Source organism: Ambystoma mexicanum, chromosome 3p, assembly GCF_040938575.1.
Source record: "Ambystoma mexicanum isolate Mex_15411 chromosome 3p, UKY_AmexF1_1, whole genome shotgun sequence".
Lineage (NCBI taxonomy): Eukaryota > Metazoa > Chordata > Amphibia > Caudata > Ambystomatidae > Ambystoma > Ambystoma mexicanum.
In genome coordinates, this window is record NC_090925.1 from 1,183,595,624 (window position 1) to 1,183,622,712 (window position 27,089).

Here is a 27,089-nt window from a genome sequence, read left to right on the forward strand (position 1 = left end):
CAACATGGATTCCTTTGCAGACGATTTACAAGCAACTTGGCGTAGGCCAATATACATATATTTATTGCGATAGGAGGCACGATACAATTTCTCTTTTGACAAACCCTCCTTTTGGCCTATGCCAAGTGCTAAAACTACTTTGGATCTCCTTGCAAATAACTCCATGCATCATCGTCCATGCACCCTGAATCACTGTCGGAAATATTGATTGCCATTAGGTAATTCGCTAAAATTTCTTTCAACACATATTCTTTGGAAGTTTTATCTGGGGCATACACTTTATGTCCTATCGTACCTATCGCTTGTGCGCAACATCCCCCTAGCATCGAACATATACTAGGTAGACACTGAATACAGCAACAAAGCAAGAACAGGATTCCCAAAATAATCAGCAAGACCGAAAGTATCTTCCAAACCCAAGATCGCAAGAAGTCCCAGAACCAAGCGCTAAGATTCCAGTTTCCTTTGGGAACATGCACTTCTGAACTAAGGACGTACAGATTCTGTATTTCCTTGAAGATGGTTTCGGGAGGAATCTGGTCAAAAACACAGCAAGCGGACCCCACTAATTTACACACACCACCACGTTCAGCCAGAATGACATCTAATGCCATCCGGTTTTGAAGTGCTACTAGTCTTATCGCCTTCTGTTCTAACGGCATATTTTAGAGTATGTCCGTGGTCCGGTTGATGGTTCTCTCCAGTACTCTCGCTAGTTTTCTGATATCCTCTGAATTCGCTATCTGCCCCCAAAATGGCATAACTGATTTTGGTATATCTCCCAAGATTTGTGCTGAGGTGTCACCATTCTCGTCCCGCCGTGGACGAGCCTTTGAAACTTCTTTTGTACTAGCTATAAACACCCCATGTAACAGGCTCCCTAAATAACAGGTTCCCTGCCAATCCCTGGGCAACCATGGGAATGTTACATTACCGCAGACAAAGTAGACAGGTTCGGCTACATACAAAGGTCTGTTTTCCCCAGTCAAATTTGCAACGTTGGCACAACCTAGAAAATCTCCCATTGACTGAGTTCCATTCCTCTGTATGCAAAAAGAAACTGAATTGGGGCTATGATTAACAGTGTAAGAAGGAGGCATGGCATCCTTATTGCCTATTGGAGCCATCTTAAAGGAAATCAAGGATTGGAAAGGACGAGACAGTTTATCAGAAGGCCTAATAGAAGCAACTTTAGGTTTACTCCTGTTTGCGAAAAGCGAGCATCCCAGGGGAGTCAAAACATGTTTCTCAAAACTATTCAAATTGGTGCCATCAAAGTTCCCTGAGATGCTATCATTCCAACGGCCAAAGAACAGTGCTCTAAGAGAGGCATAGCAAGCAGTTGTCAAAGGTAAAGGATGAATATACCAACCTAACCCCTTATCCCCGTGTTGCGGTAAATGTGAGCAGACCCAACAGTTAGACTTGGCATGCGTAGCATTCATGATAAGTAGTAGAGTATTATTGTGGTACCTTTGTCTATGCTGAGAGTCCCTAGGGGACAGAGTATGCAAATGTACAAAGGGAGTAGGAACAGTAGGTATACTTTCAGTAGGTAACAAAAATTCTAAAGAATGAGTTTCCTCACGGTACCACAACCCTAAGGCAGTGACTATTATAAACCCAAATATCATTATAAAAACAGAGCAATACGTTTTCGGGGCCCAGGCATTTTGTCCATCGTCCCTGTTGGTCACCCCCTCATTTACAAGTCCCATACGAGCGGTAGCAGGCATTGTAGTCTTTACACGGATACCCCTAATGTTCGTTGCTGGTGACCTCACGGCCACGCGATTTCTTAGTCCTTTTACAACCCTAGCCTACAGAATCCCCTTTCTCAAATTTTGGGCAAAAACAAGCCCTCGATGATCCTTTTCTTCTTCGAATGCACAGCCGAACCGTTCTGTAAGTCTATCAGATGCACAGCAAAACCGCGCGTAAGTCTATTTTCTTGGATGCAGATTGTACCTTACTTTTCCCGGTACTGATTGATCCGGAAACAATATGTCGTCACTTCCTGTTGGAAGCAACGTGTCAGAGACAAGTGAAGATGCCGAACTTGAAACAGCAGTTTCCAGATGCAAAACTTTTGGAGGGTGTGGAGACAAAATGGCAGCTTCCCCAAGCCTCACAGGCTCAGAGATATTCTCTGACACACTCTCAGTGCTACTTACTGCTTTGGGATCGTTGGTTGCAGCATTAGCGAGGGTTTCGGTGTCTTCTGTAACTTGTGGCGCTGGGTGAGGAAGTTTCTTGACGTGGGACGCGTGGATCCAGTTCTTTCTTCCAGAGACCTGCATCGCTGTTTGGGTGACCAACAGCACCTGGAGCGGCCCACGCCAGCGAGGCACAAGGCAGGAAGAGCGCTCAAATGCCTTGATGAGCACCCAACTCCCAGGCCGTATACTGTGGCCTGGGCCCTCGTATCGCACAGGTAAAGCTTCTCGTACCTGGTGATAAATCAAATACAGTTTTTTAGTCAACTGGCTGCAATAATCTGACAGTAATACATTTTCAACATTTCTCAATGAATTGCATTTAGGAAGGTTCCAAATATTGGCAGGTCTCCCCATTACCACCTCAAATGCAGAGAGCCCAGTCTTAGTTTGAGGGGTTGTACGCATAGATAATAACACGATCGGTAAGGCATCCGGCTATTTTAGTTTGGTGCCAGAACACGTCTTAGCAAGCTTGTTCTTGATTATACTGTTGTGTTTTTCTACTAGTCCGGCGCTCTGAACATGTCTGGCCGAATGGAACCGTTTGTCAATTTGTAATGCCGCACATATCTGCAGAATTACATCAGTGACAAAATGTGGACCATTGTCCGACCAGATAACTATTGGTAGCCCGAACTGCGGGAAGTATTCCCTTAACATGGTATTTGCAGTAGTCATGGCTGTAGCATCTTTAACGGGGAAAGCCTCAACCCATGTACTAAAAGCACAGATGACCACCAGCACATATTTTTTATTGTCACATCGTTCCATTTCAATATAGTCAAAGTGGATAACCTCAAAGGGGACAGAGGGTGGCCCAAAACTTCCCCTTGGAGTTACTGTCCCCTTTCCCACATTTTGTTGTAGGCAAATCATGCAATCCTAGACGTAGCGCTGGGCAATTTTCGAAATTTTGTCATTTACCCAAACTTTCTCTAACATTTTTGTCATCCTCTGGGCACATACATGCGTAGGACCCTGGGCCATGAGGACCATAATCATTATATACGCGTCAGGGAGTAGCCATTTCCCTTCCGCTATATCCACCCAAGACCCATCATCATCAAGTTTCCCCAAGCCTATAGCCCACCTCTTGGATTCTTCTAACGTGGCATCAGCTTCGATATCCCATACAGACCCAACACCCTCATCCATTGCATTAGCATTTACAATCTCCCTCGAAACATACATCTCCGTAATGGGATCGGTAGCAGTTTGTCTAGCTATCTGATCAGCAAAAGCATCCCTTTCCCTATGTCATCTGCACATTTCTTAACTGCTAACTGAGAAGGGAGCGCAAGCGCTGAGAGTAGTTGTACTATTAGGGAGCCATGTTGGATTTTAGTGCCATGTGAAGTTAGGAACCCTCTCTGTGACCAAAGTCCTGAACCACCCCAAAGGCATACTATCAGAATATATATTTACTGAAAGTCCTTCGGAAAGTTCACAAGCTCGGGTCAATACTATAATCTCTGCGGCCTGCGCAGAATTATGCGTGATTCTCTTAGTTTCCACAACCGTGCTTAATGTGGTGATTGCATAAGCAGCTGTGGATCTACCATCCGGAAGTTTGAAGCAGGAGCCATCACAAAACAGTTCTCCTTGCGGATTGTTCAAAGGAGTGTCTTTCAAATCAATTCTACCCTTTGTCTCTTGTTCGGTAGTATACAGACAATCATGTGACTCTTCATCGCCGCAAGTAGTATCTTACGGGAAAGGTAGGAGTTCAGCCGGATTAAGAACACAACACCTCTTAATTTGAATGTGAGGAGCAAACAAGATCAATTCATATCTTGTTAACCGTGCAGAAGTGAGGTGTTGCGTTTGGGTTCGGTTCAGTAGAACAACTACAGAGTGAGGCACCATCAGGGTTAGATCATGGGCTAGGACCATTCCCTCACTCTGTTTTACAGACGCAGCAGCAGCAGCGACAGCTCGCAAACATCTTGGCAAAGCGCATGCTACAGGATCAAGGGCGGAAGAAAAGTAACCACATGGCCTATTCTTCCCTCCATGTTCCTGCCTTAATACAGCCAAAGCACATCCATCACATTAATGCACAAACAACACAAAGGCCTTTTTATAGTTTGGTGTGCCCAAAATTGGTGCAGAGCATAATGCAGTATTTTTTTTATAACATAATGTATTGGGTTTTTGAGAACAAACAAACAAACAATACAAGCACACTGCTGATACAGGTCAGTGACTGATTCCCGCCCACCTTACATACAAAAAATTAGATGCTGAGTCCACTTGCCCCTCTACAGGAGCTACATTCGTTTCCCCCGCTTTGATGGCACCATAGGCGTCAGGGGGCGCCACAGTATATCTTCATGTCCATTTGTCCAAAGTCACCTTTCAGTGGGTGTCTTCCCACTTTTGCCATACTTTCTGCACCTTAGCCATGCATCCTATGGCCGAGTATACCCTGCGCTCCATTGCAACACAAACGTCTACATCTGTCATCCATTGTTCATAACTCGGAGTCATCTCCGACCCCCATTTTTGAGCGATGTTTCTTTTGATAAGTGAGGTAGTGGTGAACACAAACAGTTTTTCGTATCTTGTCAGTTCAATTTCATCATCTATTCCCAGCAGTAATAACTTAGGATCTCTAGGAATCTCTTTGCCCATGACTCTAGATAATTTGTTACAACATGCCCCCCAGAATTGTTGAATGCGTGCATATTTCCACAGTGTGTGGAAGAAGGTGCCTTCCTCTGTTTTGCATTGCAGACAAGTTGAATCATTTATCCCTCCCCATTTATAGAGGGCCACTCTAGGATAGTATACTCTGTGTAGTATCTTTAACTGAATCAGCCTAAGTCTTGACAATATGGCTACCTCCCTAGGGAACATCCGTGCCCTGACCCATTCCTCTGGTAGTATTGCACCCACGTCAATCTCCCATTTGGTCTGTAGTGCTAGCAATTCTGTTGTGCCAAAGAATGTTATGGCACTATATAAGACTGACAGCACTTTTTGGGTGATTTGTTCTGGGAATAGGTTCCTTTCTATTGGGGTATATTCCGACAGGGAGGTCATATCGGGGAGGTTACCTTGTAGTGCATGTTGCAATTGGGTGTAGTGGTATTGTTCAGTTTGGGGAAGTGCAAAGCGGAGAACTAGCTCCGCAAATGGGATTATGTTACCTTCTCTCAGGACGTTGCCCAATGTGAGTGTTCCATGCTGAGACCAATGCGGCCATTTAGGAAGTTTGTATACACCCAGAAGGTTTCTGTTATTCCACAATGGCTGGGCTTGTGACAGCATATTCCCCCATCCCACGAATTTGTGTGTGTCCGTCCAAATTTGGGTTATGTGTGTCTGCATATTGGAAGTGGTTGTTTGGGCCCTCTTCTTATAGAGATATTGCATAACAGGATTTTCAGGAGTGCCAGCTTCTAATGAACGGTTATGCGGCGCAGTTGTGTCCCCGTGCAATTGGTCATTCACTATTGTCAATTGGCTGGCCCAGTAGTATGTCTGTATTCGGGGAAGCCCTATTCCGCCCTCCCATATGGATCTTTGGAGCGTGGCAAGTGCTATGGGTGGGTGGCCGTCATTCCATAGCAACTTCCGAAGTGATTGATCTATTTTTCTGAATACGTTTGTGGGGGCGTAAAGTGGGGCATTATGTAATATATATATGAGTCGGGGCAGGGACATCATTTTAAAAAGCGCTGCTCTGCCTAGTAGTGTCAGAGGAAGGGATGCCCAATGTCGGGAGACTTCCGCGAGTCTTGTCACCACTGGGTGTAAATTTCTGGGGATATAATCATTCAGGTTATTCGTGACCAGTATGCCCAGATACTTGAAATGTTCCCTCTCCACCTGGTAAGGACATTGGGGCGGTATCGTTTGGTCTTCCTGCCCTTGTGGGAACAGAGTGGATTTAGCCCAGTTAACCCGCTGAAGGTGCCGCATTGTTGCAGTAATTCAGTTACTATGGGGCAGGATCTTACTGGATCGTTCAGGTATACAAGCAAGTCATCCTCATATAAGGACACTTTGTCCTCCCAGTTTTCTGACCAGCGGAAGCCCTTCCATGTCTCATTATTTCTTAGTACTATCGCAAGTGGCTCGATTGCTATCACAAATATCATCGCTGACAGTGGGCATCCTTGTCTGGTCCCTTTTCCTATTTCAAAGGGTTTCGATACGTGACCGTTTACTTTTGTGACCGCTATTGGAGATTTATACAGTAGTTTGACCCAGCTCATGAATTGGGGCCCGAATCCCATTCTTTGCATTATTTCCCAGATCGCTTCCCAGTTGACTGAATCAAATGCTTTTTCAAAGTCTACTGCCAGCAGGGCTAGTGGGCCCTGAATAGTGGTCACGTTTTCTATCGTTGTATATAATTGATGTATGTTCATGTGCGTGGATCTTTGTGGCATAAATCCACATTGATCCGGGTGAATTAAGAAGGGTATAATTTGCTGGAGCCGGTTGGCTAGTGTTTTCGCTAGGATTTTGGTTTTGGTGTTGATGAGAGAAATAGGTCTATATGAACTGCATCTATCTGGAGGCTTGTCTGCTTTGGGTAATACCACTATAGTGGCTAGTCTCAGGTCTCGTGGGAGGGACCCCTCACTGCGGGAGGTTTCATACATTTTCAGTAAGTGTGGTGTGATTACGTTTGTGCCTATTTTTTTCCACATCTCTACCGGGAAGCCATTGGGTCCCGGGGTTTTCCAGATTGGAGGTCCGCCATGGCTGCGGTCAGTTCATCCTCCGTGATGTCATTTTCTAGCAGAGCTCTTTGCTCGGGTGTCAAAGAGGGAAGGGTGATTCCAGATAGAATTGCGGTGTCAATGGGGGAGGATGGTGCTTTATAGAGCTCCCTATATTATGAAGCGAACCCTTCAGCGATGTCTCGATCCGCTGTTATCAGTGTGTCCCCATGTGTCCTAATCGCTCTGACATGTCTGAGCCCTTCATCTCGCTTCTCCAGCCATGCCAGCATTTTGCCCGCTTTATCCCTGGTTTTGTACACTCTGGCACGCATTGCTGTGTGTGCCTGTTTGGCATTGTCTATGGCAACATTCTGTAGTTGTTTTTGTGCAAGTTGTAGTGCCCGGTGAGATTCTGGTTGGCCTTGGGACAAATGAGCTGCCTCTGCCCTCTGTACTTGCATTTCAGCTTCCCGGAGTGATTTAGCCTGTCTTCTCTTATGGGCCGTGATCCAGAAGATGAGTTCCCCTCTTGGTCCCGGTTTATATGCTTCCCATACGATTGTTGGGCTACCCACGGAGTGTGTATTCAATTCAACGTACGATTCTGTGGTTTTTTGGGTATGCTCTAATAGATCTGCGAAACCCAGGTAGTAACTTTTTAGCCTCCAGGTGGGTGGGGGATCTGTCTATCGGTGCTAATTTCTAACATGAGTGGGGAGTGGTCTGATATGCCTCTGGGTAGGAACTGTGCTTCATTTACTAAGTGTAGTTTGGATGTCGGGAGAAAAAAGGAGTCAAGCCTTGACAATGAGGCATGTGCCCCTGACAGGAATGAGTATTCCCTTGTGCCAGGGTGTAGATGTCTCCACACATCTTTCAGTCCTGTAGCGTCCACAAATGTGGCTAATTTGGTACGCGTGGAGGGGTTTCTCGTACGGATGTGCATGCGATCGAGTTCCAGATTCATGACCTCATTGAAGTCTCTCCCCACTATCACCAAGTTCGAGGGAGCTGCAGTGAGTATACGTGTTACATCGTTAATTAGGGAGGTAAGTAAGGTTGGTGGTGTGTAAATGGCTAGCATGGATATGGTGCATTCCCAGAGAGTCCCGGGGTTGTGCACAAATCTGCCCCCCGTGTCCTGTGCAACGGATAAAAGCTTAAATGGTAGTCGTTTGTGTATTAGGATGAGAACTCCCCGAGGCCCCATGGAGAAGCCTGAGTATAATGCTATTCGGTAATTGGTTCGCTTAAAGAGGTTGCAGTTCGTGTCTGCTAAGTGGGTTTCTGTTAAGAATGCTGTGTCTGGCGCATGTCGATTCAGTTGTTGTAGTACAATGCACCTCTTAATGTTACTGCAAAGCCCATTCACATTCCAGTTCATAATCCTAATGGATTTGGTGTTACTCCTATTATTAGATTCTGTCATATCGGGTGGGAATTGGATGTGACGGGTTGTGCTGTGTGTGTCCTGCGGTGGTGAACCATGTCCCTCTGGTGGGAGCCAGACCCCGACCTGAAGTGTGCCTTAACTTCTGTACCCGAGTGGAACCACGGGCCATCTTAAAACAAAGAACTAAACAAGCAAATTTGGATGCAAATTCAAACTCCCCTCCCCCCTCCCCATACTCCGCCCCAACTTGAAGTATATGCTGCCAGAACATCAGCCCGAGCTCGACAAGGGTCTGCTCAGACTACAATTAACAACCCCTACAACTTCTACAACTGTTCCCAAGGAACTGGGGGGGTGCTTGCGTCTGAAACAGCCGCTATATGTCTTTTCATCCGTGTCAAATACGCTGCTGCGTTGCTTCTGTTTGTTGCCGATCCGCTGTCATTTCGGCGCCGCCATCTGGGTGGCTGCTGCTGCTTTGTTTCTTCTTTCAGCCCTCCCCCTCGAGTGGTGGTAAGATGTCATCCCGGTTCGGTGGTTGGTCCGGAGGGGATCTCCGGCCGGAGAAACATAATGCAGTTTTAAGCAAGTCAAATGATTGCTGGTGTTCCGTGTTCAATGGCAATGGCTAAGAAATGCCCTTCTTTGTCAGCCAACATCGGTTTGATCACTAGTGAAAAATTTGGGATCCACAACCTACAGTAAGAAGCCATACCTATCAAGGCTCTAACCTCCTTCTGTGTATTTGGGACAGACATGCCAGAAATTTGTTTTATTCTTTCAGGTGTCAATCTTCTTCCCTCCTTTGACAGGAGATAGCCTAAATAGGCGACCTCCTGGCAACAATATTGAATTTTTTTAAGCAAAGCTTTGTGACCATGCTTAGCTAAATGGATAAGCAATAACACAGTGCCCTCCTTACAGGCGCTCTCAGAGTCAGCAGCTAAGAGCAAGCCATCAACATACTGAAGCAATGTACAAGTAGAGGGCAATTCAAGGGTATCAAGTTGTTCTTTCAAAGCCCTACTATAAATGCTAGGACTCTCTGTGTACCCTTGAGGTGCACAAGTAAATGTGAACGAGCATCCCCCTAAGGTGAACGCGAACAAGTATCTACTATCCTTGTGTATAGGAATACTAAAGAAAGCATTCTTTAGATCCACCACACAAAAGTAATCATGGTTAGGATTGTCGTTACATCAGGCACAATTGGAAATTGTGGAGCAACGACTTTATTAATGGCACGTAAATCAATTATGAAATGGAATGGAATTGCATTATCGCCTTTCTTGTACACGGGTAAAATCGGACTATTACACAAACTTCCTGAAATTTCTTCAATCACCCCGCGATGCCCAAAATCGGAAACAATGCATTTCAGAGCTCGCTCGCCCTCAACTGAAATCTTATACTGGGGAATGCATGGCAGCTCAATTCCGTGTTTCAAAACTATCTTAACAGGTTCAATCTGTAAAACACCGACATCATTGTCGTCAAAAGCCCACAAGCTCTCTGGTACATTAATGAATTCTGGCAGCAAAGGTCTAGTCAAGAATTGCGAGACAGAAAATTGCTGTGGTGAAATCGTCAAGCGCACTCCATCAGAAGAAAAATAAATTACTGCATTTAATTCTTTTAACAGATTCAACCCCAGCAAGTTCTCTCCACAATTCGAAGTCAACAGAAATGGACAGTGGTCTGTAAAGGGACCCAAAAAAATAGGTACCGGCGAAGAAACCAGACAAACAACTTGTGTGCCAGAAAACCCTACAGAAACATTGGTTTGCCCTGACAGTGGAATGTTTGGAACCCATGAATGAACAATGGAACTCTTCTGTGCTCTAGTGTCTATCAAAAACTGATGTTTCCTATTTCCCACCACCATTTCAATGTAGGGACCTTTCTGATTGACGGGAATGGGTGTAGGTTCCAAATCCTGCTTCGGGCAATCCTAACGAAACAGAATGTCATCAAAAGGAAGCTCTTCAGATAAATATGCAGTGGAAGGATGATCAAATATGTTCCTGGTGTCTACACTCGAAATCTGATTGTCCTGCGAGAAAGGTTGCTGAAGATCCTGTGTAAACTGACCTCTACCAGGGCCCCCTACACCCAGGCGACCTCTGTATCGTCTACCCATATTCTCGAATGTGTTATTCCACCTTTGTCGAAGGACGGGGCATTGTGCACGCCAATGACCCTCTTGACAACAATAGGCGCACTGGTTAATGTTCACAGGACCCAAGGGCACATTCCCTTGCGGGACGTACTGTCCTCTAATCTGAGAACTACCCCCTCTGGGGCCTCTAACAATTTGCTGCAATAGCACTTTAGTTTAGTTTAGTTTTCAAATCACCTTTTCGTTTTTCAACTCTATCTTTTTCATTATTGACACGGTTATCATAGTACTGAGCCATGTGCAGTACTTCTGATTGCGATTTCGCCTGCCAAGCGCTCTCAGAAGACATCATTTGTGACTGGATGTCTGGCAGCAATCCACGCACAAATTTGTCCACAAATAATCTTTTCCCAGACTCTGTGCCTAGGTCTTGTCCACTGAAATCGGAGAATACCTGTTTGAACCGATTAAAGTACTCAGTAGCACCCTCAGATTTTCCTTGGAAACAGGCCGTAAGTTTGTCCCAAATAATTATTTTCTCTGGAATTATGGTTTTCAATTTTGCAATGATTCTATCAGGCAAAGTTAATATCACCTGAGGCGGTCTTTCACCAGCTGGCCTTTCTCCATCGAGTCTAGTTATATTCACCCATTTATCTCCCAACCCTGGCACGTTGTCTATAGTTCTAACTTGTTTCCACAAATCTACGGGCAGGAGTACAGGGAATAACAAATCGATATTGCCTAAGGTGAACACTGAGGATTGCAAGATTGACTCTATTTCTTTATAGAATCCTGTCGGATTTTTCATAATATCAGGAATAGATTGCCTTATAGTATTCACTTCCTGTCTTGAGAACGGGACATGAACGAACTGCGCTACATAATGTGCAGGAATGTCCACAGCGACTATATTTCGTGAGACATCGGCCGCAATCTCAACCTTTGGGACAAATGTCGGAGGAACCTCTCTCATAGGCAACTGAGAAGTAGGTGACTCCGAACGCTTACTAAGCAGCACAGCTAAATCGAGTGCTAAAGCAGTCTAAGAAGTGTCAAGTGAAGAAGCTCTCTTGTAAATACTAAATAACTCTGTGGGACAACAAATCTTTCTTTTTACACAATCATCCTGTATGTACTCTATCATTACCTGTATCACTTTCTTCTGCATTTCTGGCGTATACTGACTATATGTGTCATATACTTCAACTGGAGTTATCGACATATCCGAAATCCATCTAAACACGTTCTTCGTACAAATTCGTACTTCCTCAGATATCGATTTACGACAAAGAAGGAACCGTTTCTGTACATACATACTTTCCTCCTCGTCTTCCTCATTCTGCAACTTTTCTAACTCCTTTCTATACCCAAATAACCTCTCAACATGCCATTTACTTTCTCCACAGTGTCTCTAGAAAACACTAAAGTATTTAGAACCCTTGACCCTTGCAGGAGATCTGTATTATTTAATTTTCCCCACATTACACATAAATGAATCCCTAAACCTTCAATAAAAAAATGTTTCTCAGGAAAATGATTCATATTACAAAGTGTGGCAAAAACATTAGCTTGATCATCCTTCTCCATACAATACTTAGCCCATGCAATCAAATCACGTTTCTTCTCTGGTGGTACAGTATTGCGAGTGACAACCTTTGACCCTGCACCTCGATCGACTACAAGCGGCTCAGGACCACTTGGAAGAGAGAGAGCAGGCAAATTCAATGGAGGTACTGTATCTGGTGCAATAAGAAGAGGTGGAGGAGCCGAGGAAGGGGAACATTAGGAGGAGCAGGATCAATGGGAACAACAGCAGGTAGAGCAGGAATAGCAGGAGGAAGAGGCAATGCAGCAGGAAGAGGAACATACGGAGGTGGCGCAGAGGCACCAGGCCTTCGTTCATTTAAAAATGTGTCTATAACTTCATTGGAAGCATGGAGGTCTTTGGAAGGATATATTTTTTAATTCCAAGTGAGAAAGCCCTATCCATATTCCTAGTCGATTCAGAATGTTTATCTTGATCATACAATAATGCTTTTTCGGCATTCGTCTTATGACGGCGTGCATGTTTTTCTCTACTTTTAAGTTGCTGCAACGCTTCTTTTTTCCAATTCTGCAAAACATCAAATGCTGCAGGTCTAGCCATTTTCTTTGATAGAATTGACTCTAAATACTCAATACGAGGGATTTCAAAACTACCATTGATTGGCCACTGAAGTTCGGAGGCATGTCTGTTTTGTCTGTGCCAAATGTCATTAAATACTATACTTCCAATGCCATGCTTACAGTACATAGTACATGCCGGCGACCCCTCCTGTGGTGTGGGACGGCTAAATTCCAAAGATTGTCTATCGCTGCGGAACAACACCCTGAATCAGGTAGACAATTTCCCAGGCATATCAAATTATTGATGTTACCTGGTCAATAATTGTGTCTGCAGATACAATGCGCCAAATTCAAATTATCAGGGTTGAATTAAGAGTCGGGTCACGACTCACCTGCACAAACCTAAGGAGGTCCGATCGGATTTCAAAGAATCTTACCTAACTAATCTTACCTCGTGTATGGTGATTTCGGCAAATCTGCCTGCCTCGATAAGTGGACCCTCGTCAAGATGCCGTCTCGGACCACAAGCTAATCGTCCAGGGATCGGGTCGTGCAGCACTGCTGAGGTGTTGCGTCTCGTTCAGTGGGGCCCCCTTCTGTCACACCGTCTGATGCCAGTCCGATATCCTGAGTCAACCTTCAACAATACGGCATCAATCTTGAGGGTCCCTATTCAGGCGCCAACTGTGAAAACAAAATCAAAATATCGAGGCTGAGTACCCCAAAGGAAACACACAGAACACGGGTTACAAAGGAACATACAAAGTACTTTATTTTATACTGAATCCAGTCACTAAGAATAGAGCAAAAATCAGATAGCTATTGGCCCTCAGTTCAACACAACGAACTCCAGCGTGGTTCAATATGTTCAGTGAGAGACGCTGTACATTAGAATGCATTGGCTTTTTATACTTTTGTGAGCACGATGTCCAGCCCCACTTTGGGTTAATATTCCACTAATACATCACCGATCTAGGGTTCATGCCAAGTCTCGCACATCCGCATATAACTGGTTTGCTTTTAATACATATATCAACAAGCCTATACGGCAACTGTGTATTCTGGGATTTTCCATGTAGGTCTTCTTAAACATTAATACAATGTAGTTAAACAAGTGTTCTACGTTCAGTATTTGAATACAGTGTTTTCAACGTATGCTCATGGATTAGTTTCATTGCACGAGTAATCCTTTACACACATAGGTCAACGAAGGACAAGGTCTCAGTTCACAACCTCAACAAGTGGCCTGGAGGCAAGTTACATATTAGCTACATACAGAGGTCAAGACGGCCATGTTGTATTTTGGAATTACATCGTCCACCATTTTAACTCACAGGGTGACTTTTACAAAGCAAACCTAAAATGGCGGATTGACCTAAAATGGCGACTTACATTGATTCTAAGGTCAGGACCTTGCAACACGGATTCCTTTGCAAACGATTTACAAGCAACTTGGCGTATGCCAATATACATATATTTATTGCGATAGGAGGCACAATACAATTTCTCTTTTGACACTATGTGTGGTGCTGGATGGTGATACACCACTGCTGTTGTTGCTCAATCGGGCAATACTGATGGGTTTGGTGAGTAGGTTTGGAAGTGAAGGCCCTTGGAGTCGGGCCAGTGCTTGGCAGGGTGTTGTGGTCTTCCGGTTCTTTATATGTTTGCCCTGAGGAGTGTCTTAAATACTGCCAGGCTGTCTGTGTTTACCTGTGCATAGAGTTCCCAAACAGCCAGACCTTGTGACCCAGAGCTGTTTGCTTGCTCGCCTTGGTATGAAGAATGTAGTTCCAGTTCAATAGCTCTATTGTGTCTGCCCTGTGCAGCCAGTGAGATGGGAACCCACGAGATGGTTTAAGCAATTTGTTTGGGATACTGTCTCTAAAGCATAATGGGCATCCGCCAGGTGCCGATAACGATTGCAGCGTGCTATGAGCTCTGATGCTGTTACTTTTGTTAGGGTATGGGGTGTCTGGGATCCTCAGATCTATGTTTGCTGGGCCTTCTCACAGGCACAGGGAACCAGCATACAGGAGGTGTTTGTCGGACAGGTCGGCCAGCATTGACTCGGAGTTCGGATGTGGGGCGGCCTGTCAAGTCCGGGAGAGAGATTGTCCTTATTTCTGTAGGGCGCTCGGGTGGTGTGGGGGTGGTGCATGCTCCTGTTGCCCCTCAGGGGTCTTAACCTAAATTCTGCTTCAGCGGGAGGAGTTCAGCGAGGGGGGGCCACGGTTCCAGGTGGCTCCCCCGTGGATGTGGCAGGGCTCTGGGGACACCCTGTATTGCGCTGTTACTGCTCCAATCATGTGGGTGGGCCCTCCATGCCACCCAGCTCGTTCTGCTCCTTCTGGCAATGGACGGGCCTGCCTCATGGGTCAGTCTCAGGATGGCCCAGCCGGAAAGCTCTCACAGCCTCCGCCAATGCAAGTCGATGGGGGAATCAGGGTGGGCTCTGAGGAGCGGGCTGGTGCTGGAACACCAAGCGTCCTCTCGGTTATCAGATGCCCGCTACAACTCCGTCTTGCCGAAGTTCCCCATGGGTCAGGGGCCCGGCCAGCCATCATCGTCACTGGTCGAATAGCTCCACGCCTCTCGCATACTTCTGTGACTGCCGTTGGTCTGACGGGAGCTCACTGGATAGTTAGCGTAGCTGCGTCCTCCTCTCCAATAGGGCTCCGGCGAACGCCAAGGTCCCAACCTCTCTGCTCTCAGGGTCGCTGTCTGAAGGATCTTATTGCAGTAGCCCCAGCCCCCGTGAGTGAAGGCTATCTGCAGTCCTCCGCCTTGTCCTCTATAAGTGGGCTGTTTTGGTACACTCAGTACGGGCAGTTTTGGTGCACACCGCGCAGGCTGGGCCAACGGCTGCCCACCTCTTTTCAGCTCACCACGGGTGCTGGAAGCTCTGGATTTCCCTCAAATTTGACCCTATGATGCCTTGTCGGGTACTGTTTGCTTCCCCGATTTTCCTTGCAACGGCGCTCGCTCTTCTCCACAGGATTTCAATACCAGGATGTGTGGGGTTATGGAGCTCTCAACTCAGGCGGTCATATTTGCTGGCACACAACAGCGTCCTCCAACGGCGTATTTATGATTGCAGTGGATTTAACTTTGTGTCTCCCGGGCTAATCCGTCCCGAGCTGGAGGAGCCCGGGAAACTTAAAAAGAAAACCACAGCAATTATAAATACAACCGCATTGTATTTATGATTACAGTGGCTTTCGCTTTGAGTCTCCTGGGCTCCCCCACACCGGGGAGGCCCGGGAGACTTAAACCTAAATTACCGGCAATTGTAAATACAACATTTCCGGGTGAGCCCAGGAAACTTAAAAAACAAATCATGGCAATCATAATTAGAACCTTTTCTTTTAGGCAAGACCATGCAATTATGAATATAGTATTTATAATTGCTCTTCCTTTCATTTTACATTGTATGTGTTTCCCTTGGCTCAGGGAGCACAGAAAACGTAAAATGTTAAGCTCTGCTCTCCGGCTGCAGTAAGCATAAGCTCCCAGTAGGGGGCTTTTGCTGCTTGATTATTGCTGCCAGAGCAGAGCTTAACATGAACAGAGGAGGCAGCTTAATATCACAAAATTAATGCCCCCATGTAAACACTTTGAGCCTCATTTGCTCAAAGTTTTACATAGGAACTTTGTTTAAAGATCTGTTTTATATATTTTTGATTATTGCCCATCTTTTGAGACAATAACATTTTTGAGTGAACTTCCCCTTTAAAGATGTGAAGGTATGGCCCCTCAATCCATAGTGGCAAAGCTGGCGTAGTGTGCCGCCCGGTCTGACAGGGGTGCTGCAGTTCTTGCTACTAACTTTAGTGATTAAAACATGCTGGTATTGTTTGCATTGTACAATTACTCATTATTAATACCATACATAATAGAAACATGTTTTTACGGTAAAACCTCCCTCCAACAAAGCATACTGTTTACATGATACATATTGTATAGCATAGTATGTCAATCTCCCTGCACAATGCAATGAAATACATGTGAAACTAATAGTGTATCAGATATGCATGGCATGTCAAATCACACAGCAGCAGAAATGTCAAGTACTGAACTCTATTTCCCATAGTGCCATTTACCTTGGTACTAGTGCATGAGGCGATTTTACTATGCAGTCTTAGGCGCTCCTTGTTACTTTGCTGCCCAGACCCTGCTTCTGGCAATAGGTGTTTACTTGGGATTCCACATCTCCTGCCCAGACACTCTGCCAACTCTGAACTGAATAGGCTCTTAAAGTTGTTAGACTTTTGGAGGCAGCTAATAAGTAGGGGTGTACCGAAGAGTAAATGCACCACTTGGCCGAATATTGAATAATCGCTCCGAGCATTTAGCCGAAGAGGAACTGTGAGCCACATAGATTTTGTTTTTCACAAAACATGTTCCAGCACCTGGTAAACACCACTTCACATGAACAAAATCTGGACACCCCATTACATCCACTTTTTTTTTTTTTAACTCATGTATCACAATTAAGTTTAATAAAAGACCCAGAACATGACAAGAGATTAAGTTCAAGTTATTTACACACCAATAATATCTGAAACCTATATGTAAGAGAATAACTTTAAGGAACACCAGGCGCCCTACATTTTCAGGTAAAGGGTCAGCAGGATGTTCCAAAAAAATATACACTGCTGTGTCAAAAACACTTTGTGTCCGCACTGGTGGGAGGAGGTTAAACGTACACAGTGGAGTAACCTTGCTGAAAATGTTGGGGGGGGACATGTCATCAGATGAAAAGGTGCCCCAGCCAAATGAATGAGGACAAAATGGTGTGCCATGAAACAGGGGAGTTGCTAGGTCTGGAAAAGACCCGGGGCTAAGCTGATGTCGGAACTGTTGGGACTGGGGGCTAGCTAGTCTTTTGGCTGTAGCTCCTGAGATTCTATCCGGGGCTACAACCAAAAGACCAGGGGCTATAGTCCCCTTAGCCCCCCCCCTAGCAACGCCCCTGCCATGAAAGTTGGGGGGACAAACACCAAAAACTCCCCCAAAAAGAGAGTCAGTTCAGTGTCAAATAATTGACTGACCACACAGCTGTATGAAGACCGCTGAAAAAAAGTATCTCAGAAGGCCCAAATACCTCCTGGTGACGTATTCTAGCAGCTCCTTTTAGCACCAACGCTTTCACCGGTGCCATTTACACCGGTGTATGAGGCCTGTTCATCTAGCAGTTCTAGGGCTAGAAAGTGGATTGTACATTGTACCCATTTTGCAACATCATTACTGAAGAACGTCCATTTGAATCGAAGATCTTTTCCTGTCACCACAGAGTAAATGAGGCATTTTTTCACTTTGCTGCAAACTTACTTTTACTGCTTTCATTAGTTCCACTTTCAAACGCTTTCCTCCAGTGTCGGTGACCTCACGGAGCCCCAAGTACTTGAAGCGTTGGTGCTGGATCAACAATGGGGATGCTTGCTGCCTGTGAACAAGTCTCCCATTATAGCTCTGTGAATGAAGCTAACCAAGACAGAACATTTCCTGTCATAAGCCAGTGACAGGAAGAAAGATGTGGCAGGCTACCATCGTCCGCACAGGACGGACTCACTAGCCATCTCTGCTCCAACAAGTGCGCCAACATCAGAAAAAAAGAGTTTGAAGGCTTTGATGCATCTTGCATTAATTGCTTTTTAGGAAATCTAACATATGTTTGCATAGGGTGTAAGCGAGAAGTGGCAGAACCTGTGTGTTTCAAATGGCCAATAAATTGTCTTGCAACGGCCAGTGCCAGAAACAGATCTCTGCTCAAAAAGTGCATTATGCAGGCAGAATTGCAGGATATGTGCAAAACACCACGCACTTGCAAAATATGCACTTAAATGTCTCGGCAGGTTTGCTGTGTTTTCTCATAAAAGAGCAAGTACTTTAGAATAGGCAATTTTCCATCTCTTTGGCATTTTCTGGCCTGTCAACCCTAGTGTAGTGCGGATGTAGCTTCCTCTAATTGCTTTACATTTAAACAAAAGTTCGTGCCTTGTCATATTGTTGGATAGCCAGTGGCCCAATAAACCCAAGAATGGTTTTACAGTGTTTTCTGAGGTGCACTGCTCCACTGTGGATGTAGCCCACTGCACCACCACAGCAAATGGTGCAGGGTTAGAAAATGAGGTTCGATGAGCAGGAGCTAAAACCAGTGTAGTCAGAGGCTACCGCAGGCGAACCTGGAGCTACCAGAGATGCTCCTTTAACGTGGTGTCCATTGTATTTAAATGTGTATTACATGTTTTCAAATTCGTCTTTATTAACATTCTCAAATACTCATCCTTAATATCACATTTACATGTTTGGAAGGCACCAGTTGGTTTTAGAAGCCAAAAGCATCTCCTGGTAGCTGTTGTTTTCAAGCTAACCAGGCTCTACTATGCTAGAAGGAGGTGTTAAATAGCTCCCCTCAATTTCGAACCCTGCCTGGTACACTCTTTGATACATATCCGGGTTACTCGAGTGGAAAAATACTTGGAGGATAGTACTTTGTACATTGGCTCCGGCTAATTTACAAAATGCACAGAGGCTAACAAACTGATTCATGGATTATTTGCACCAAAAAAAAACAGGATTTGTGTGCCATTCTGCCCGCTAATCCCTGTTTAACAAATGGGGATTTGCGGGCAGAATGACGCACAAATCCCGTTTTTTTTTTTTTGTTGCTGCAAATAATCCATGAACCAGGGCCTAAATCTTTAACGGCACAAGGATGTCTATTGCGAGCATTTCGGCAGTGCTGCAGTGCACGGTATGTACACCAGTCCAGACTTGTTTTTTTTTCCATGCAGTTTTGTTGGGTAAACTGAGACAACACCTTCTTGCTCTTATTTGAGTCAATTACGTTGCGGTGGATTTCCCCTGGGGCTGGTTCTCTTTTGCTTTCATACAAGGTCATTGGGATGTGGGGCACGCAGATGGTTTGTTAGTGTTATTGTGTTACACTGTTTGAAGTTTGATGAGCCACGGCACACATTTATGCATGCACACAACATGTGCGTCTTTGGAGTTATTATCAAGCTTGATTGTTGCTTAACCAATCCCCAAAGGGATTGTTTTCTTCTTGCTGCTTCTCTTGCTGTTAACAATGACCTCTTCGGCTTTGCATCTGGATGGGCATTTATTCATGGGGGCGTGGCACAACTCGAAATGGCGGACTCGTGGCATAAGAAATGTAAAGCAAAAAGTATTACACCTCTAATCAGTTATCGACATTGGTGAACTAAACTTTGGTTTTGTTCTATTTCAGTTGAAGTTGGGGTTTCCTTCAAAACTGTTTTTAAAACCTCCTTAAAAAAGACACAAGGGGTTTAGGAAAACGGGCATTAAAAAATGCATCTAGCCCTGGCCCCTCTCAATAATAATGTAGACACTCATTGGTGCTTGCTGCCAGCAACAGTACCACAGCAGGCCTGGCCCCTCTCTCAAGCCCCTTGGAACGTAACTGTTAGGCATGGGGGCTTTCGGGTGCTGGAGTCCTCCCAAAAGCAGTTCATGTGTGTAATCATCTGTGTGGGGGGGGCGGAGGGGGGCAGCCACCTGTCCAATGGCTCCAGCAGTGCAGCATCCCTTGAATCTCAAAGCAGTACCGAAACCAACCAAATGGCCCCAGTGACAATTGGGCTGAGGAGAATCACATGTCGAAGTCAGAATGGGGAGGGGGTGGACACTTGGGGCCGAAGCTGCAAACACATGCGAGAAGCACTGCAGTAACATATACTTTACGAGCCCTGTGCACCCAATACCTGGCAGAAGTGGCACAGTAAAATACACTTAATGAGGCATGTGCGCCAATACTGGCCAGCAGTGACACATTAAAATGCATGTTATGCGCCCTGGGCCACAATACATTTAATTGTATTTATTTATTTAATTGGTTGTTTATAACCATACGTGGGTTTGGTTTCTAAGCACAGATCCGGGATTCAAACCTCTGTTGCTCTGCGTGGTCTTGCTTCCAAGACAAGCGTGCTTTTCCTGTGCTATCCTCGGTTCGCGAATACATGTCGACAGTGACACAGTAAAGCACACTTCATGAAGCCTGTGCCCCCAATACATGCCAAAACACCAGAGCAATATACCTTTCAAGATGCCTGTGCTCCCAAAACCTATCAGTATAATAGCAGTAAAATACTCTTCGAGAAGTCAACAAAACCTGAGAGCTGGGGGCAGGAATTAGGGTTGGAGCTGCCACGATGCCCGGCCTGCAGGCCCTTGGCCAGTGCATGTGAGGGAGCCGGGAGAGAAGGGTGGTGGCGACCAGGGGAACAGGCGTTCAAGCCCCCTGTGTTGGGTGAGGGGTCAGGGGTCTAGTCATCAGCAATAATGTTGGGGCTGCCGTGGATCCATGCTCAATGGCTTATTCTCAGTACATTGGCTGTAGGGTGTGTGAGGAGCAAAATAATCCATGGGACTGCCTAGGAGGTAGCCATGGTTACCCCGCATGCTAGATGAGGCGGGTGCAGCCATCACCAATACCGTTGGCGTTGCTGGCAGCCAGGGGGGCATACAAGCAACGGGGATTTCTAAGTATTAATGAAAGGCGTGTCTGGCAATTACTGCACCAAGGGTCCTCTGGTCGTCTGATGCACTGCACATTTACTGGCCCATTCCAGGACGGACGGTTGCCATGATGGTTAGAGAAAGATTAGGGATTTTGGACGTTCATTAGAACCAGCCGATGAGACATAAATCGACAGAGGAGGAACGTGTCAGAAAAACGTACAGATGTTTATAAGCACGGCCGGCGTCATGGCATTTCAACGCTTGTAATCAAAATGGTCCCCTACGCTCTGCTCCGCCTCTCCACGACTCTGGCAAAGGAGGTTTAATTTCTTTTTGTAAGTGTATATTTAGGGTGGCACCACTCCTGAAGGCTGTCTTTTTTTGTTTCTGCTGCTCAGACATCAATAAACATGTGCATGACTGTTGTGTACGGCGTACACTGTTGTACGCATGCGCGAGCCTCAGCGGGGTTCGCTCATGCGCGTTAGAAAATAAAGGCGGTGCCCAAGGCAGTTCGCGCCGGGGACCGGAGCATCAACACGTCTCCGGCGTGTGTTCTTGCGTGAATGCCTGCGCATGTATGAGAGTGAGTGTGAGGGGCCCCAGGCCGTGTGCTACCGCACTCCAGCACACAACACTGGCGACGAAGTGGGATCGGAGTCGTTCTCTGCTCCGACAGCGTCGGAGAGACGGAACGTTGCTCTGTGATTACGGACCCGCTTGAAAGGCCAGGCGGCCATCTTGGATTTTTTTTTTTACATTCTCATACGCAGCTGCAGTGGTTGCGGCCCGCGAGGGTGCTCATGCGCCATCTGCCAGCTGAATTTTTTTCCTGCCAATTTTTGGACCCTCCACAGCCAGCTGGTGCAAGGCTGTGGCACTATTTGAAGAAAGAAGAAGAATTGTGAACTCTCTGGCCATATCACACGTCAAAGCCACACCACCTCATCACTTGGTGGCAACAAGTGTGAGTACCGGTTGCCGTAATGGGGGAGGAGACAGATGTAGAGGGTGCTGTTGCCCCGATACCACGCAGAACGCACAGCACTCTAGCCCCCATGCCTGAATTTGATACCACAGGGCCCCCATCCAAACTGGGCCCCAAGTGGCTTTTGTGGGTCAGGAAACTGGAGATGTTTTTCAGAGCTCGGGGGAAAGAGATGATGAGGCGAAGGTTGCTATTATGATATACTCGGCAGGGACTGAGGTCCACAAGATATATGACTCTCTCAACATCCCCAGAGTAACGTATGATGCAGACAAGCAAGCACTTCGGGACTATTTTCTTCCAATGGCAAATGTGGATTTCGACAGATTTGTCATGGGTGCCGAAAAACAACTGGATGATGAGTCGTTGGACAAGTTTTGTGCCTGCCTGAGACACCTAGCGAGCTCCTGCAGATGGGCAAACGAGGAGGAAATGGTTCGCAACCAGCTACTGCAAGGGTGCAGCTCAGGCAAACTGAGAAGACAGGTTCTGAGAGAGCCTGGACTGACTCTACAGCAGATCTTGGACATGGGGAGAGCGTATGAACTGGCGGAAGCCAGGGGGGCCAGGATGGATGCTGCCACACATTCCAGGAAAGATGAAGAGGCATTCACGGTAGGACGATCCACCCCTGGGAGAGCGAGATGGACTCCAAAGAGAGCTGATGGGCCGTCAACGTCAGGTACCACTTCATCGTGCTCTTACTGTGGGTATGACCTTCTGCATGGTGGCGAATGCCCGGCGAAGTCGAGGGTGTGTGGCCGGTGTGGCACGCCAGGGCACTATGCGAGAGTGTTGCAGAGCCTCCGTACCTGTAGCAGAGTCGAGAGGGCCAGAGAGAGTTGGAAGGGGTGGTACTCGCAGAGTAAGAGGCATATCGTCTATTGATCAGGACATGCAAGACCTAAATATCGCTGAAGAGGAGGAGGAGGAGGAAGAGATTTTCTTCATTTCCAGCATTGTGAAAGGTCCTGGCACAAGACGCCAACCCACATGTACCGTTAACATTGGTGAAATTCCCACTCCCGTCCTCATAGACACGGGTGCGTCGGTCTGTGTCTTAGCAACCAAGCACTACAAGGCACTCCCAGGCCCACCAGACCTGTCACCATCCAAAGCACAAATATATGCATTTGGGGAAGATGCGCCCCTGCCCATCCAAGGCGTGTTTGTGGCTCCGGTGACCCATGGATAAAACACCATTAAAGCGAGGTTCTTTGTCACCAGCGTAAGCCCGCACTCCCTTCTAAGTTGTGCCGCATCAGAAGCGCTGAACATTGTACATTTCACTCTTGCAGTGTACCACACTGATCTGGACTGTCTGTTACAATGATTTGAGACGCTCTTCGAGGGCATTGGAAAACTGAAAGCCGAACCCATACGGCTACACATTGATGGGTCTGTGAGACCGACTGCGCTCAAACATCGCTGCATTCCCTTTCACTTGAGGGCACAAGTGGAGGAAGAGCTACAGCTACTGGTGGATCGTGACATTATCGAGAGGGTAGAAGGACCCACTCCCTTGGTCTCTCCAATTGTGGTGGCCCTGAAGCCCAAACAGCCCGGGGCAGTACGTATCTGCGTAGATATGAGGTTACCCAATGTCGCGATCAAAAGAGAACGTCATCTCACACCCACCCTAGATGACATTGTGGGGGAACTCCAGGGAGCAAAAGTTTTTTCAAAACTGGATTTAAGATCAGGTTACCACCAGTTGGAGGTCCACCCCGAGTCGAGATACATTACGACATTCACAACTCATGAGGGGCTATACCAGTATAAAAGATTAAGCTTTGGGATCTCATCTGCGGCAGAGGTTTTCCCAAATGCCATCAGAGGAGCCCTGTCCGGACTAAAAGGGGTCATCAATATGTCGGATGACATCTTAGTCTTTGCGAGGTCTGAAGCTGAACACCTCAAGCGATTGGAGAGCACTTTTGAAAGGTTACGCAGCGTGGGGCTGACTTTGCACAAAGAAAAGTGCGAGTTCTTGAAGGACAAATTGGAATTCTTTGGGTTCATATTTCATGCCGGTGGCATCCCCCGGATCCTGAGAAGGTGAAAGATATCAAGGAAGCCCCCCGCCAACATCACCGGCAGAAATACGAAGTTTCCTTGGGATGGTTAATTATTGTGGCCGTTTTATTAGAGACTTCGCTTCGTTGTCAGAACCCCTAAGAGCGCTCACAAGAAATGAGATAGCGTGGTCATGGACGGAAAAGGAGCAAAGGGCCTTCACGGCCATCAAGGAGGCCTTGTCTGAACAAGAAACCATGGCCTATTTCAACCCTGGCCATGAATCTGAAATTGTGGTTGATGCCAGCCCGGTAGGGCTGGGGGCAGTCCTCATGCAAGCAGACGGACAAGGGGCCATGCGACCCATTGCATATGCCAGCAAGGCTCTCACCGACACAGAAAGGAGATACTCCCAAATTGAGCGAGAGGCCCTGGCCATTCTGAAGGGGTGCAAGCATTTCAGAATATACATCCTGGGTAAACCCGTTGTAGTCGTCACCGACCACAAGCCTCTAATACCTATTTTGTCAGGCACCTCATCCAAGCCACCCCCTCGAATAGAAAGGTGGATGCTGTCGCTAATGGAATACGGCGTCAGGTTGCTGTATCGCCCAGGGACCCATAACCCAGCAGACTATCTCTCCCGCCACCCAGGCTCAGGACGCTCCAGGGACTTGACAGAAGTAGCGGACTGTGTGGATGTCATTTGCATGGTCATCGAATCCGCAATGTCACTCGCTCTGTCAAGACAGGACATTGCCGACGAATCCAACTCTGAGGAAGCATTTCTGAGAGTGAAGAGTGCAGTGGCCACGGGAGAGTGGCGGGAGATCCTTTTGAACAATGCTCGAAGGAACGTGGAGGTACAAAGAGATCTACAAATACTCTGGAAGGCTCAAAACGAGTTATCGGTGACAACAGACGGCCTGCTGTTGAGAGGACACCAGATCGTAATACCAAGAGCATTGGTGGCGAAAGTCCTTCAACTGGCCCACAAAGGACATCAGGGGATGGCCAAGATGAAAGCGCGCCTCAGGCTTAAAGTTTGGTTTCCCGATCTGGAGCATAGAGTGGCAGAGTTTGTGAGGACCTGCATTCCCTGCCAGGTCACATGCCCGGTGGAGAGAGGGCCGCCCATTCAGACCATGGAAAGGAGCAATGTACCATGGGGGACGGTACACGCGGATTTCGGCTCCACAGGCCGAGGACTATATTTCCTAGTGGTTACCGACCAATGGTCACGATATCCGGAGGTGGAGCTGGTCGAATCCACAGCTATCGACCACACCACCCTGGCGATGAACAAAATATTCACCACACATGGTTTCCCCTTTGAGATATGCTCAGACAATGGTGCACCTTTCCGGGGACAGCAATTTGCTAGATATTATGAAGAAACGGGAATGAGGCATCGAAGAGTCACGCCACTCTGGCCGAGAGCAAATGGTGAAGTAGAGCGCTTCATGCGGACGCTGAATAAAGTGTTTCGCATATCGGCAAACGGAGGGGAAGACCTACGGCATAACCTATTTGAGTTTCTCCGTGAGTACCGCACCACTCCGCATCGCTCCACTGGGATTGCCCCCGCCGAGGCGCTTTTCAAGAGAATACCAAGAGGACTAATTCCTGAAGCCGAAGGGAGAAGCCCGGGAGTGATCGACAATACCCAGGTGGAAGCAGAGAGAGCGGATCAGAATGAGCATGAGACAGCATGGCGAAGACTACCTGAGAGAGAGATTGCAGTGGGAGACACTGTGCTCGTCCGCAATAGGAGACCCAAAGGAAAGCTGTCGATGACCTAGGAGACACAACCCCTGGGGGTGACACATGTAAAAGGTTCAATGATCACTGCTGCCAACGCCCGGGCACCGTAACGAGAAATGTCTCATTCTTCAAGTGCATTGGGCCAACGACATGTGAGGAAGCACCCCGTCAAGGCCCTGATCAAACTATTGAAGCACCGCTGGAAAATGACGGACCGCCAGAGAGGCCCGGGACACCCGAAATCCCCGATGGCGAGGCACGCAGGTACCCGAGCCGAGTAGGGCGAAGGCCCCCGCAGAGGTTCCAAGACTTTATCATGGACCCGGCACAGTGAACAGTGAACCCGAACAGTGAAAGTTTGAATAGAACCACGTTGGTTCGCCAGTTGTCCATTATTTGTTGTTTGGGGGGAAAAGGAGGGATATTGTGTACGGCGTACACTGTTGTACACATGCGCGAGCCTCAGCGGGGTTCGCGCATGCGCGTTAGAAAATAAAGGCGGTGCCCACGGCAGTTCGCGCCGCGGACCGGAGCATCAACACGTCTCCGGCATGTGTTCTTGCGTGAATGCCTGCGCATGTATGAGAGCGAGTGTGAGGGGCCCCAGGCCGTGTGCTACCCCACTCCAGCACACAACAATGACTGTTTCAGACATGCTCGCTCTGCGTTCAGCTCTTTGCTGTGGGGCAGTGAATATGCTTGGAGATGAGGCCGTATCCTACCCCCCCTGCACCCCGGCTATATTTCGGTTCTGTTGTTGCCTCAGGAAATCGCTGCGCGATGCATCTGCACTGTTGCATATACCTCTGTAAAGCGCTCCGTTATGTATCTATAGTGTTGTACACCTCCGGCGGCATTGTTTCTCAAAGTTAGGTCCACTCCACGCCCAATAAATATCATAATTTAAAAAATAAATAAATTCAAGGTGTGTTTTTTATGCAACCTCAATGAGAAAACCAGAGACATCGCATTATAATCTGTGCACCACATTTCCATGGCATCATCCCATAAATCCCCAGGAAGCCTTTTCTGAGTAATGTTTCACTTGATTCAAGACACAAGTAGACAGAGATCTCACGCTGCCTCTTGTCAAATACATCCTCCAGGGTTCGTTTTCTCTTTTTATTTTCTTTGCATTCTGATATTTGTTGTCTGACATCAATTACGGGAAGAAATTAACAGTACAGTCAAATTACAAAATTGAAATACCGAAGTGGATGAACTACTCTCACCTGATATGGGTTAATTGCTTGCACAATGTCTAACTTAACCACGTGCAACACATAAC